At 38.8% G+C, this 16,152-nt stretch overlaps 1 long non-coding RNA gene across 3 annotated transcripts in view; it reads left to right on the top strand.

Annotated features, from left to right (window-relative positions):
* The window catches only part of LOC110344464 (uncharacterized), a 51,636-nt gene that overhangs the window by 17,792 nt on the left and 17,692 nt on the right, over positions 1–16,152 (top strand). For 2 of the 3 annotated variants that reach the window (XR_015446969.1, XR_002387055.2), the window contains exon 3: positions 13,572–13,704. This is a non-coding gene — a long non-coding RNA (uncharacterized LOC110344464). Of the gene's footprint in view, positions 1–13,571; positions 13,705–15,690; positions 16,129–16,152 lie in introns of those variants that run through there. The other variant, XR_002387054.2, reaches the window with a different exon arrangement.

Genomic DNA, 16,152 nt, shown 5'->3' with positions numbered 1-16,152 from the left:
ACTTTCTAAGGGGCTTCAGCTCTAACCATTTTTCATCCCCCTGCAGACTTTTAATCCTTGATTATCTCGCCTTTTCTCTGGGCCTTCTTCCCTCCTCTCAGGCCCTCCCAGCCCTTGCCACTTAGTTAAATGCCATGCTCCATCATCTTAATCACTGTCTGCATTCATACCCTTTTTCAAGGGTAAGGAACCATTAAGAATTATGACAGACCAGTCCTAGAGGGTGTGCTGAGCCAGGAGCTAAAATATGCATAGTATGCAAAATAGGCATAGTAGAATCTAGTAGCATACCATGACAATTCTTTTCTTGTACAGTCCTCCCTACTGACCCCTCATTATTCTTGCCAGCTTATATCACATCTTTAAATTCTCAAAACTTCTTGCTTGGTTAAATGTACAACTCTGATCAGACACAGGTCACTAGCTCTTCATGCTTATGCCTGGTGAAACACTGAGCAGGTTCACTTCATATTCCCTGTGTTTGTTCCCCTGGAGGCCCTCGGTGCTGCTCTACCATTATACTAATAAGGAAATAATGCACAACATGACAGGTCTTTGTTCCCAAGCCCTTCTCCATGTTTTTGCCAGGAATCATAGGATGTTTTGTTAAGGCCACCTACACTGCAAATTTAACTGTTCAAGCATCCTGACTGCAAATGTAACTGTTCAAGCTGAAAGATGTTCCTACCCTATGTTTCAAGATGTTCTGTTAACTCTGCCCTTCTGGTTCTGTATATATGCTTGCCAGATACATGAACCCAACCCTCCTACCCCATAGATCTCTATATAATGTTGCTTCCATTTCTGTTTGGGGCTCAGACTTTGGAGTGCAAACTCCTCTGGGTCTGCTGGCGTAATAAAACTTGGTTGCCTGCATCTCTCTGAGTGCTGCTCAGTTTCTTTGCCTCAAGAGACCTTTGGATAGCTGTAACACTTGGCTGTAACACTGAGCTGTAACATTTGGCTGTAATGCTGAGTTGTCACACTTTGATGTAATAATACCATATGCGCTCAATGAGGTTGCTCCCTCTTGTTCTCTCCTGCACCAGTGGACTTCAAGAAGAAAACAGTTTTTTAAAAATCAGTGAGCAGGTCTTCAATAGCTTATGAACTCTTTCATAAAAATTTTCCAACTGAGAATACACATTGTGAATTGTATTTGCATACCTAAGTTCATTCTCTCAATAGTAGTGTTTGCCATGTCCAACCTCGGAGGTGGTCTCTTGAAGTAACTACTCCCTGGGCTAAGCCAAAAGGCAATTTCTTTGTGCAATTGATCAAGACATATCAATATTTAGACTTTCTGTCCCCTTCTCTCTTCTAAATATATTTCTCTTTAAGTGAAACCAGTATTAGACATTGGGTGCTTCAACTCACACTGAAATGTTTTCAGTTCTGATATTATAGCATGGGTTAGTGCAATTGATGACAATTTTTGTTGGAAGACCTGGTCTCCTTCATCTACAGATTTTTTTCAAGAACACAGCATTTGGGCTGGGGGTTTAGCTCAGTGGTTCTGGCACCTGCCTCACAAGCACAAGGTCCTGAGTTCAATCCCTGGTACCAAAAAACAAGTAAAAGATAAAAATAAATAAATAGAAAGGTGCTAAAAAAAAAAGAACACATCATTCTTTGGGAAGACTCTGGTTTTTTTTTGTTGTTTTGTTTTGTTTTTTTAGTACTGGGGATCGAACTCGGGTCCTTGTGCTTGCAAGGCAAGTGACAGAACCACTGAGCTAAATCCCCAGCCTGGGAAGACTCTGGAAGAACAAAAGTTTGGTGAGAAATATTGGTGAGAATACTGATTGGTAGAGTGTTTAATATTGATGAGAAAAATAGCTTTCCAAATGTATTTAAACATTGACAAATATTTTTAGCTATTCTCAATATTCACCTTTAGGGGGCTATGTTATTAATTAGAAAGAAAAAATTTTTGAGCATCAAATCTGTATAAGTTGATAACATTGATTCTCAGAAGAAACCTAGAATAGCAAAAACAACAAAGGCAAGTCAGGAGGCATCACAATCCCTGACTTGAAATTATACTACAGAGCTTCTGTGATAAAAACAGCATGGTACTGGAAAAAAACAGACCTGAAGATCAATGGAACAGACTAGAAGATGCTGAAAGAACCTCAGACACACTCAGCCACCTTGTCTTTGACAAAGGGGCCAAATATGTTCACTAGAAGAAAGATAGGACTCTAATAAATGGTTCTGGGAAAACTGGCTTTTTAACTAACTATTTTTAAAACTAGAACCATGTCTCTCACCATGCACTAAACTAAAATTAAAGGGGATCAAAGATCAAAATATTAAAACAGAAACACTAAATCTACTGGAAGAGAGAATAGGTAGAACACTTGAGACAGAAGTAGGCAAAGACTTCATGAACAAAGCCCAGACTGCACAGGAAATACTACAAAGAATTAACGACAGGGACCTCATCTTATTAAAAAGCTTTTGCACAAAAAAAGAAATCCCCAACAGAGGGAAAAGACAATCCACTGAGTGGGAAAAAACTCTAGTCAGCAGTTCCTCAGACAAAGGATTAATATCCAGAACATAAAAAGAATTGAAAAAAAAACAGTCTACCAAAATTTAAAGAACCAATTAAAGAATGGGCTTCTGAGATGAATATACACTTCTCAGATGAAGAAGTAAAACAGCAAATAAATACATGAAAAAATGCTCAACATCAATGGTCATTTGAAAGATACGAATTAAAACAATGCCAGGATTACATTTCATCCTGGAAAGAATGGCTATTATCAAGAAATCAACCAACAACAAATGCTGGCAGGGCTGTGGGGAGAAAGGAACCCTTCTCCACTGTTAGTGGGAGTGCAGACTTGAGCAACTGCTGTGGAAATCAGTGTGGAGGTTCCTCAAAAAACTAAGATTGGAGGTTTCATTATTCCCCTGTTGGGTATCTTCCCAAAAGAATTAAAAGCATCATACCACAGCAATATATGTGCACCCATGTTTATAGCGGCACAGTTTGTAATAGCTAAAGCTTGGAAACAACCCAAATGCCCGTCAACTGATGAATGGATAAAAAGATGTGGTTCTTTTATATAATGGAGTATTATTCAGCCATAAAGAAGGATAAACTTGAGACATTTCTAGCTAAATGGGTATACCTTCTAAGTGAAATAAATAGAATATACGTGTAAATATCACATTATCTCTGGTGTGAGAAACTGAAAGTGAAAATAAAGACCAAAAAGAATAATAAATACAGTGAAATAAGAAGAAATTGTTCAAAATTATACAGAATGTGAGATACTTTAAATGTTTGAAGTAAAAAAAAGGTTTACTATTAATAGGAATTGAGCTGAGAGATTAGCATATGAAAATATATTCTTTTTAGATCATGATGCACAGTGAATTTATCATTGTTATTCATTAACAATTTTTGTTATGAAAAATTATTCACTCAGAATGGCTTTTATATTTTATTAATATCTTCTTGTGTTATATTAAAATTAAAAAATAAAAATAAATAACACTGATTCTTTCAGTGTACCTGGAATGAGTTCTAGGACTGCAAGTTTTTTTAAAAATACATTAAATATAACCCACAGATAAAATTTTATGTGATTTCTCTCAGATTGGGTATATATTATTAAATAAAGTAGTATTTATTTAAGTCATATGAAATATGTATTTCAATTACAATCAATCCTCATTTTAGAAAAAATAATATTGTCTACTTCCCATTAAAAATGATTGCTAACTTCAAATTAATGTTGTGTAAAGCAGGTTCTACATTTCTACTTCATAAAATAAACAGAAAATATGATTATGACTATTATGTATAATGAAATTAATGGAGTTACTTCTGATTTTTATTCAAATCTCTATTCTGAAGAGCAGAATATGAGACCACATATGTATACAACCATGTAAATTATTTAAATTATCAAAAATAACAGCATCCTATAAGTTAATAGGTTATTATTTACAACTTATATTAATACACAATGAGAGGATTAATTAATAATGCAATTAGAAGTCATTAATAGATCTAACTAAACAGTAAAGGTGAGTAAAATATAATGTCTTAATAATTTTCTTGTACTCTGATGCAATTTTTAGAATATCTTTTTTGGGTATTTAAATTTATAGGTCTTATTGTATATTCTTTTTTTTTTTTTTTTTGGTACCAGGGACTCAGGACCTTGAGCTTGCCAGGCAGGTGTGGCATCACTGAGCTAAATCCCCAGCCTTTATTGTATATTCTTGATATATAAATATACTTATTTTCAAAGAGAACATAAATGGTCTTAATTAAACAGATATTACCTAATTTAATAAAAAATAACTAGCACAGTTCCTTCTGTCCTATGATGTGGTAGGAAATTTTTCTGTTTCCTTTTCCAATAATACTTCTCCAAACTGCCTGCAGCCTTTAGGACATCTTTTCTTCTTTTATGCAGCAGTAAAACTGAACACAGCCAAATGTAAATTCACTTTGACTAGGAGCTCTGCTATTATCAAGACTACATCATAGAAGTTTATAGACTGAGTGGAATTTCCTGAGATTTACATTTGTACTCTCTGATAAATATGCAGATAGATGAGTAAAATCTAGTTTTTATTTAAAGAAATAGCCACAATGTTTTGTTTTGTGTTTTTTGCAGTTTTATTAAAATCTTTGAAGCTTCATTTTTCAAGTTAAAGTACTTAACAGCAGGGGAACATTGCTTGTTTCTGTAATTCAATGCATTACTTGGAATAGTATAGAAAGCATGATTACACAACCATGAGTAAGATCAGACAGGAGCTCTCCACCATCACTTCCTGTACTGGGTTGAATAGTCCCATTTGTGTTCTTCTAGAATCTGTGAACATGACCGTATTTGGAAATAGAGTCTTTGTAATTGTAAATAAGTTAAGATGAAGTCATGTTGGATTTCAGTGGGCCCTAAATTCAGTATAAATGGTGTCCTTCTAAGAAGAGTGAAATTTGGGCAAAGACTCTCATTCGTACATGGCAAAGATGACCATGTGAAGATGGAGGCAGATGTCTCAATGAGTCCTCTACAAGCCAAAGAATGCCAATGATTGCCAGAGGCACTAGAAGCTAGAAGAGGGGCATTGACAGGTTGTTCCCTAGAACCCCAGAGGGAGAAGGCCCTGCTGACACTTTGATTTCCTGGATTATTGTTAGAGATAGCAGTGTTATGGCTTATATCTAGGTGTCCCCTCAAAGGCTCATGTGCTTTTGGGAGTAATTGACTCATGGGTGTTTGATACTAGATTACTCCAGTGATAGCATAGTTCTGGGTGTGGGTGATGGATTTACTGAAGAAGGAAGATGCTGCAGACCAGCTGCAGTCGATGCAGGGTAGGAAGGGGAGAGGTCTCAGGCCGGCGAGTGAGAAAAGAACCTTTGCAAGCAATGTGCAGGTTCCCTCTGAGAAGTCTCAGGGTCTGATTTATTTTTATATCTTTAAGCAATGGCTAGGAGGCATTGGGCAGAACATGTTTACATTTTAGGTTGCCTTAGCAATTTCTATAGAAATAAAGGTTATTTTTTTACTAAACAAAGTATATTTTTCCTAAGCTGATTCATTTCATTGAACATCATGAATACATTTAAAAATTACAATTGTCCCCTTATTTACCCACACCTAAGCAGAACAGAAAGTAACTTAATCAAAATCTCTATATCAGCGGGGATACAAGCAAGATTTAGTTAATTAAATGTCAAACTTGTGGTCGTCAGCTGGCCCTTGAGAAACTGCACAATGGTTAATATAGTTTGCTATTAGCTCTCTATTTTTTCAATACCTCTATTCATCTTGCTTAAATGTTATTTGGGTTCATGGTCCATGAGCAGGAAATGTTTACAGTACTTTGAGAAAAGCTGAGTAACTTGCCTCCTTAGTGTATTTATCTGTCTTAACTTTCTTTCTATTTCCCATTTTCTACTGTGTCTTACATCTAAAATCTGTCCTTTCAATCTCTTTATAAGACCCCTTTAGTAAAAAGAAAGTCATTAATAGAGGAAAGGAGTTACAGTGTCAGGAAAACAGAGGGAGTTTTAGGAGGGGTTTCTTTAGAAGTGGGTGTGACAATAGAACTAAGAGAAACAGGAATTTGGGACTTTTGAGCCAGATCAGATTTCAATACAACATTGCCAATTTGTATCATGGAGAATATGTTGTTAGTCACAAATACAATGATTCCTGTGACCAGAGTAACAATTGTAAACATTAGGGCAAGAAAAAATAAAACATGAGGGTACGATGTGTTCCACCCTCCTTTTCCCCCAGCTGGAACTTTGTCAAGCAGCATTGGAGGTTTGTCGGGCTTCGCCAGGAAGACTCATCCTGGGTGTGTGTGGCACCATTCAATAGGTTTGCAGCCTGAGTGGAATAAAAAGGGAAAGAAGGAAGGCTTGCTGCTTTCTGCCTGCTATGCCATGAACTGTTTCTCCTCTGCCATGGTCCTCTGCCTTAGAACCAGTCACCTGTGGACTGAAATCTCTACAAACTGTGAGCTAAAATAAACATTTCCTCCTTTAACATATGGATGTTGGCTATTTTTTCCCAACAACAAGAAGGAAACTAAGACAAGCAGTATGACTTTCTATAAGTCTGACATAGTTTGCCGGCTTCCTGGATTGGCTACTAGAGATAATGGGTTGATTTCCTTGGCTGGCTGCTGCAGATTGTGGTCAAAGTCCTACCTTTACATATTGTATGGTCGATGAACCTTTTGTATACTTGGTGTCTCAGGTTCAAATGGTCATAACATTTGTTAGTGAAAACTGGACTAACCTTGAGAGGACTGTCAGTGAAAGCTGGAAGGATCAGGAGGAAATTATTATTGGAGAGTGGCAAAAAGCTGACTTTGCAAAGTTGTAGCAAAATGTTTAATAATATTGTCACTTGTACTAACATGGAAAATAGAAACTTCATTTAAATAATGGCTGGGGTTGGCCAAGATTTCCTGGCAGAAGATTGAAAGTACCAACTGGTTTATTTTAGCTGCAAATGATAAAATAGAGCTGGAGAAAGAAGAATGGATCAATTTTCTAGGAAAATTTAGAGGAACTATAGAGGGCTAGCAACATTATTTGCAGTAAGCATATCATTCTCAAAGTAAGACAGACCCTCAGTGGAAAGGTCGAATTCAGGGAGCTATCCGGAAGACCCAGAGTAAAGATGTAGCCAAAGGAATGACTTTAAATGTCTTTGGAAACCTCAGAAAGAGTTAAGATGATCTCTCATGAGCACTTTCAGATTGATTCTAGGTCTTTCAAGGACCCATTTATTTATTTATCTATTTGTACATGTTGGTAGTACATAATGTTTACACTCCTTGTGGGAAATTTGTACATGTACACAATACATAATTAAACACATAATTATGCACATAATACATAATCAAATTATGTGTGTAATATGTACATAAATTAATTATAAACATACATAATTAAATTCCTTTTTATCCCATTATCCTTCCTTCCTCCTCCATCCTATTCTTGATGACCTTCCTCTTTTTTTTTTTTTTTTACATATTTGCAGTACATGATGTTCACATTCCTTATGTGGAGTTGGTACATGTACATAACACATCTTAATTCCTCTTTTCATCCCCTTTCTCTCCCCACCCTTCTCACCCTCCCCAATTAACACTTATTAATTGTATGTATTAAAGTTCAGTGTGATGTTTCCCTACATAGATATAGCATGTACTCTTTTCCTACCCTCCTCCCTTTCTCTACAGATTCCCCAACCCATATAATGACTATTAATCTTAATAATCACTATTAATCTTCAGATTGACATTTTTTTAGTCTTTACATTTGATAGAGAACATGAAATACTTAACTTCCTGTGTCTGGCTTATTTCATTTAAAATAATGACCTCTAGTTCATACATTTTCCTGCAAATGACAGAATTTCATTTGTCTTTATGGCTATACTCATTGGGTATATATACCACATTTTCTTTACCCATTCATGTGTTGATGGGAACCTAGACTGATTTCACCCCACCTAACCCCACTCCAGGTAGGGGATCAAACTCAGGACCTTGCGTGTGTCAGGCAGGTATGCTGCCACTGAGGTACATCCCCAGTCCGAAGCTAGACTGATTTTATCTTACCTAATGTGAATACTGCTGTAACAAACATGGGTATACAGGTATCTATTTGGTTTGCTGGTTTCATTTCCTTTGGATAGATACCTAAAAGTGGGATAGTTGGATCATATAGTAGTTTTTAGTTTTTTGAGGAACCTTCATACTGTTTTCCATAATAACTGTACTAATTTTAATTCCCAATGTATAAGTTCCTTTTTCTCATATCCTTGCCAGCATTTGTCATTTTCTTTCTTTCTTTTGTTCTTTTATGTGTGTGTGTGTGCGTGTGTGTGTGTGCACGTGTGTGTGTGCACATGCACATGTACATGCACATGTGTAGTACTACTGAGGACTGAACTCGGGATCTCTCAGCACTGAGTTTCATCTCCAGCCCTTTTAAATTTTTTATTTTGAAACAGGGTCTCACTAGGTCACTACATTGCCCAGGCTGGGCTCAAACTTGCAGTCCTCCTGCTTCAGCCTCCCAGAGTGCTGGGATTACAAATGTGTACTGCCACACCTGACTTATTATTTTGTGTTTTGATAATAGCCATTCTAACTGGTGTGGAATGGTATCTCATTGCAGTTTCAGTTTGCATTTCCCTTGTGGCTAATGATATTAAGTAGTTTTTCATACATTCATTAGCCACTTGTATTTCTTCTTTTGAGAAGTTTCTGCTTTTGAGAGGTTCAGAACATTTGCCCATTTAAAAAATTGGATTACTATGGCCAGGGATTTAGCTCAGTGGTTTCACCGCCTGCTGCACAACCGCAAGGACCCAAGTTCGATCCCCGATACCAAAAAAGAAAAATTGGATTACTAGTTCCAATAAATTGGATTATTAAATTTTTAAAATTCTTTATATATTCTGAATATTAAGCCTCCATCAGATAAATATTTGGGAAGTATTTTGTTCCATTCTGTAGGTTGTTGCTTCACTCTGTTGTTCCTTTGTCTGGGCAGAAGCTTTTTATTTTGATGTAATCCTATTTGCCAAGTCTTGCTTTTGTTTCCTCTGTGTTTGGAGTTTCGTCCAGAAAATCATTGGCGTACCAATGTTTTAAAGTGTTTTCTTGTTGTGTTTTAGTAGTCTCATGTCTCAAATTAGTTTTTCAATCATTTTTAGTTGGTTTTTGTTCAGGGTGAGAGATGGGGTAAAGTTTTAGTGCTCACCATATGGATATCTAGTTGGTTTTTTTTCTTCGTTACTGAGGATCACACTCAGGACCTTGCATTTGTGAGGCAGGTGTGGCACCACTGAGCTAAATCCCTGGCCTCTGGATATCTAGTTTTATTAGCACCATTTGCTGAAGCACTTGTTTTTTTCTCCAAATATGTTTTTGACATCTTTGTTGAGAATCAGTTGGTTATAGATAGTATAGATATTATTTCTGAGATCTCTTTTCTGTTCCATTTGTCAAATTCAATTTGCTTGGGATATCATTTTCCATCTTTGCACTTTCAGACTGTGCATGTCTCTGTCAGCAAGATGAGTTTCTTGGAGGCAATAAATTTTTAGGTCTTGTTTTTTTAATGCAATTAATCTGTACCTTTTAACTAGAGAATTAACATCACTTACATTGAGGGTTATTATTGAAAAGTATATACTATTCCCTATCACTTCACTGGTATTCTTTTGAATGGTATTCTTTGAATAATCTAGTTCATTCCTTCCTCCTTTATTTATCTTAGCGGTTTTATTGTTTACTGAATTAGTAATGTTTATATCTTTCATAATTCACGTTTACTTATCTACTCTTCTAGTGAGATTTATTTTTCCCCATGTGCTCATGATTGTGTTTTTCTTGCTTGCTCTTCTGTGTGTAGGAGTCCTCTAAATATCTTCTGTAATGCAGGTTTAGTGGTCATGAATTCCATTAGTTTATGCTGATATGGGAAGACCCTATTCCTTCCTGCTGAGTACTTGAGTTAGAGAAGTTTGTTTCTGGGTCCTCTAGTGGTGGAATTTGCCAGGCTTGGGGGGATGGTGGTTGAGGGCTGTTATAATTCCTTTCAGCTCCCACCAAACAGGTTGGTGCTGTGTGTAGGCTGAGCCCAGCCCCACTTATCCCCTTGGTCCAGTTAAAGGATAGGTACATGCCGCTACAAGGCTGGATTCACTCTACAGGCTTTTTGTGTGTGCACTTGGGACAGCCCCCAGTTTGGATGAGCTTTGGTGGTATGTGGGATGGGAAGGTGCTCATTCACTACAGAGTGCATCAGTCTGTGTACCCACAGGTGTGGCAAATATGTGATACAGGGTAGCCCTTAATGCTCAGACAGTGGGGGAAGGAAACAGACCACAGTTCTGCATGGGCCATGGGGTCCTGTAGGAACCAACTGATCCATTGGTCTCAATCTCAGGGCTCTGAGACCTGACTCTAACCACACAGGACTGTTCTCAGTCCTTGACAAAGTGGTCACCAAACCTCTCTCTACCCTCTACCCTCCACAGCCAGGGTTTCCACTGCTTAGACTTCTCAGCAAGTTTGTCAGACCCTTCCCTTCTCTGACTATTTCTCGTGGCTGTTTCCCATCAGTCACGGTGACAGGATGTCCTCAGGGACCTCAAATTGTGAATATTCTGTGTTTCCTGCTCGCCAGGTAGTTATTCCCCAACAATGGGCCCTTCTCAAGATGGCTCCTGGTTATCCCACTCTGAGAGATGCTGAGTAATATATTAGATTTCTTCTCTAGTTTGTTAGCTGGAGGAGTCACTTTCAGACCAACTTATCTAACAGATTTAAAAAGAACCACAAGTTGTCCCTGCAGCTAAGACTCCCAGTCTGTGGTCATCATCAGGGCTGTCTGCATTTTCCCAGTGCTGTGGAACTGGGGAGACTGCTTTGTACTTCTCTTGGAATTGCCTTTCTTCTCCTCTGTGTGGTTTTTAGCTTTCCTATCCCCTCTTTCTTGATTCCCATAGCTCTTCCTCTTTCTCTCAGAATATAGTCTCTCTTTGTTGCCCTGATTCTTACCGCTCTCAGAGTCATGTGAAGAATACTTGTATTCCATTACCTTCCTTCCTCCCAACCCCAAGTATCTTTAAAAAAACTTTTTTATTAGCACATCTTTGCACTCACCTAAGGGAGTTGGTATATGTACTTACCATATCTTGGTTATCGCCCTTTCTTTCCCCTCCCCCATTTCTATTTTTTTCTAACTGCAAACACCTTGAAAATTCATTCTTGCTTTCTTCTCTTCTCTTTCTCTTTTTCTCCCTTTCTTTCTTTCCTTCTCCCTGCCTTTCTTTTTCTGAATGTAATATTTCAAAAGGTCATCTTCAAGTTGAAACATTCTTTCCTACACTTAATCTAGTCTGCTGTTGAAATTTTCAACTGTAGTTTTTCTTTGACTTTGGAGTTCTTAATTTCCAAGATTTGTTTGGTTCTTTTTAAAATCTCTATTTTTTTGCTGAGTTTCTCATTTATAGCCTACTTTGCCTTCCTAATTTCATTTAGCAGTTGTTGTTTGTTTGGTTTTTTTTGGTACCGGGGATTGAACTCAGGTCCTTGCTCTTGTGAGGCAGGTGGCGGAACCACTGAGCTAAATCCCCGGCCCTCATTTAGCAGCTCTTCTGTGTTCTCTTGGATCTCATTGAGTTTTTAAAATTATCATTCTCTGCATATCTTTATATCAAGCCATCCATTTCAATTCTTTTGGAATCTGTTGCTAGATATGATTTTCTTTTGGAGGTATCATGTTTTTTTCATATTTCTTGTGCTCCTAAGCCAAGGTTTGTGCATCACTTGGCTCATGTATCTTTACCCTCACTACTTTCATGGGGTCTGTTTTTAATAAGTAGCTTTCTCTTAAAGATGCATCTTGGGTATTTGGTTGTGTGGTTGTTATGTTGTGTTCGCTTTGATTCTAGCTAGGTATTGTTGCATCATTTCCCTGTAGCTTCTTTAGCTGTGATTAGAGTTTACGTGGGATACTTACTGTATCAGAGTCAGAGCCCCACTGTTTCCATGGGCCACACAGGGACAGAGTCACTCTATCAATTCAGGCAGGTGTGCAGACAGCAGTGGGTATGGGGTACTGTGTAGCTACTCCCACAATGGGAATGGTGGCCCCTATTAGGAAGTGGGGTTTTCTTCAGGCATTGTTGATGTCAGCTCTGCTACTAGCAAGGGCTGAAGCACAGGTAGCATCAGCATTGGTGAGGGGCCTGATGCACTTGTCCTCTGACTTCTCGGTAATGTGGACTCAGATCCTACAGAGGGAAGGATAGTTGCAGTGACTGCAAGAAGCCCTTTTAAGGGCGAAGGATTTAGCTCAGTGTTTTTGCCACCTGCTGCACAATCACAAGGACCTAAGTTCAATCCCTGGTACCACACACACACAAAAAGAAGCCCTTTTGAGGCACTCACGTCCAGTCCTTCCTCCAGTGCATGGTCAGACAAGGAGTAGGGGCAGCCAGTAGTGGGAACTATATAGGTGGGGGAACAGCAGGAACCATGATGTCCCTTTCTGCTGCCTCAGTGGTAGTGCCCATCAGGGAACAGTACCTTGTTAGGAGCCAGGTAAAGTCTCCCCAAGCCATGAACGTGAGGTAATGGCTTCAGCCACAGAGTTATTCAAGGCCATCTCATTACATCCTTGTGAGTAGAGCAAAGTTCCTCCCTGCCCTGTTAGTAACAGGCACCTGAGCCTGGCACAGGGAGAAGATTGGCAAGAACCATATGGGTATCTGTCTTCAGTCCTAGTGCTGGTCATACCCTTGGTCTCAGAGGACCAGCTCCCTGATCTCCTGGTTCTCAAGGGTGATGCCTTCCATTCCCATCTATGTCATAACTACAATGCTGGGGATCCTGCAGGCTTGGGTCAGAGTCACCCTGCTGGGCCAAGTTCGGTACATCAAGCAGCTATGTCCCTGAGACAGTGCAGCAGAATGTCTGTGGGGTCTCAGAGATAGGAATATGCAGAGGTTCCTGACCTCAATAGCAGTCCAAACTTAGAGAGTAGCTCCCTTCTCAAGATGGATGACTCTTGGCTATAGCACCCTGGGGGTTTGTAGGAGATGCTGGGAGATCCTTTTCCAAAGTAAGGCTATCATGCAGATTTCAGATTATTTATCTATGTGGGCTGCAAGCCTGTGAGGATTATAACAATTTCCAGCAGATAGGATTGCCAGAATCTGCACTGATAGTTTTCAGTACTCTCTTTCATCCTTACCCCTGCAAAGAGGAGAGACTCCCCCTCCTTTGGCCGTGGATCCAAGGTGACAGATGGTGGAGTATCCTGTTTCTCTTACAATGTGGTGTCCCAGATCTCTGAATCTTACAAGCTGCTAGTCTCTTGCTGACTCCCAGTGTTCTCCCACAGCCACTCACTGCAATCTGCGGTTATACAGCTGTAACTTTGCTTCCTCTTTCTAGGAAAGAGGAGGTGAATGCTGGGCAGTCTATTCAGCTATCTTGTCCTACCTCAAAGAGCTTAAGCCACTGCTTGTCTCTTGAGTTCACAGGTCTTCAGATCTCCAGGAACTGTACTTGACTGTGCCTAAGAAACCTCATAAGCACTGGCAGCTGATTAGATGGCAAAATATCAACTTTGAGCTGATGCAATAATGGATGAGACTCTGAGGATCTTGAAGAGATGTGAGTATGTTTGTGTGGGGAAGGGATGTGAACTGTCATTGCCACAGTGCAGTTTGTGGCTGGTTGTACTTTTCCAAAGATGGTGGCAACAGAAATGATTTATTTGTGATGTGAACTCATTTTCTTCGATCTAGGCTAGTCTTAGTGATCTGCTTGTGGTCAACAAAATACAACAGAATTGTCTCTAAGTGACTTCTCTGACAAGGTATAAAAAGGCCATTGTAGTTTGGGGATGCTTACCCTCCAGAGGCTCAATCTCAAGACATTCACTCTTGGAACCCAGCTACCAGGTTGTGTGAAGCCAAATCTACATGGGGAAGCCACAAGTGAGTGATCTAGTTGACAGGCTCAACCGAGCTCAGACTTCAAGTCCTTCTATCTCGAGTGCCAAACATGTTAGTAAAGCAGCCTCCAGGATTCTAGCTTCCAGACATTTGAATCATACCTCAAATGAGTCACTCCCAGACAATGGGGAATATAAGCCATACCCCACTGTGCCCTTTGTGAATTCCTGTCCTGCAGAATACAGCATACTACAGGGGTTGTTATGAAGTGTGATGGAAATTTACAGTGAATGTTTAAATTTTAAAAATTTGTTTTAATAAAAGACACATTGCCATCAATCCCCCTCAGAATACTCATTTTGAACTCATGTATTTCACCCTTCATGCCACTTTCTTTCTTCTTTGTAATTCTTTTATTTTATAAAAAAACTTCAAAATTTGAAGTCATGAGTATCTTTACAAGATATGATTAAAAATATGGTGACTGCTGAGTGCCACCCTAAAGATAGGCTAGTGAAAACAACAGTGTGTCCCTATCAACCTTATTGATTGAATCAGCACTGTGTGACTTCTGGCTCTTCTTCAAAGTCAAAATGATTATGAAAGGTAAATGTTTTATAAGTGGGAGAAATTAAGGTGTTTCCAAAATGTAATTCCTTAGAATGAATCACTGGTGAGTGATGAGATGCTGTAGGATGCTCTGTAGATAAGGTGTTCTGCTTCTGTCCCTCTCATATCCCGATCTCCTCTGAAAACCACTGACCTGTGGTCCCTTTCCCTTCTGTTATGAGTCTGAACCCCACAGACTTACAAGCATAACTCATGTCTCTCAGGACCATGGATATTAACACAGCATTTGGATATAAAATATTGAGAAAGGGAAATGGAATAAAACAGTAGATTGGGATAAGCCACAGAAAGATGAAGAGAGATCAAGGAAGATTGAGAATAGGAAGACATAATTTGGCCAGCCTATAATACAAGAGCTGACTCTTCAGACAGGCCCCATGGAGAGCTTCAGCTTAAAGATTTACCCAAAGCCAGGGCCTTATCTCTGCAGAAAGCTAGAGTTTTAGTGAAGAATCTTTCCTTGGCAGAGCAATTAATGCTGTTCCATTTCATAGTCTGGTGGGCATATAGTGGAAAAGAACTTTAGACTCATCAGCTGCCAACTAATTGCATAACTTTCAGCAAATAATGTAACTCTATGAGGCTCAGTTTCTTTATATGAAAGTTTATTATATAAGTCAGCTATTGTGGCTGCCTTGATGTCCTGAACTGATTTATATGTTACAGCCATATGTGGCAGAAAGAGGGTGAGAGGATTCTTTGGAGTCTCCTATAAGGGCATTAATCCCATTTATGAGGCCTCTACTGTCATATATTTACTTCCCAAAGGTCTTACTTCCTTTTGTTTACTATCATACTGGGATTTAAGATTTCAACATATGCATTTGGTGGGAGGGACAAACATTCAGTCTATAACAGCATACAATATGCATTCATACGCTAAATTCATATAATGGATAAAGTAACTGAAATGATGAACTTCATTGTTATGGCTTGTGTCTAGATGACCCCTCCCCCAAAGTCTCATGTGGTCATATGTAGGGCTTTTCAGAGGTGGCTGGATATAGAGAGTGTGATGCTGGGATCGAGGTTGTGTGATTACTAAATTTGTCCACTGATTTGTTTTGCATAGTTCTGGGTTGCTGTTGTTGATGCTTGCTGCTTGGTACTTTGCTGCTTGGCTGCTTTCTGCCTGCCATGAACTGTTTCTCCTCTGTGATGCCCACCTCTTGTGCCACCCTGCCTTGGAGCCAGCTGATTATGAACTGAATTCTCTACAAATTGTGAGGTCCAATAAACTTTTCCTCCTTTAACTTTGGGTGTTGGGTATTTTGTCTCGGCAATGAAAAAAGTAACCTAGACATTCACATGTATTTTAAAATGGAAATAGAGCAATGTTACTGAAAAGGCTCAAGAATTAGACCACAATAGTACCATATCTATAATATAATACTTCTTATTAAAAATTAAATGTTCATTTTACTCATATAGCAATAGTAGCAAATTTTGATGGAGTACTTGTTATATACCAGATACTTTTATAAATTATTTAATCTGTATTGTATGATTTAATCCCTACAGCAACCATATGAGT

Source organism: Heterocephalus glaber, unplaced genomic scaffold (genome assembly GCF_053883595.1).
Source record: "Heterocephalus glaber isolate CG9 unplaced genomic scaffold, H.glaber_assembly_v1.0 deba00000347, whole genome shotgun sequence".
Lineage (NCBI taxonomy): Eukaryota > Metazoa > Chordata > Mammalia > Rodentia > Bathyergidae > Heterocephalus > Heterocephalus glaber.
Note: the sequence above shows the minus strand (reverse complement) of the source record. Positions and strands in the feature narration are given on the sequence as shown.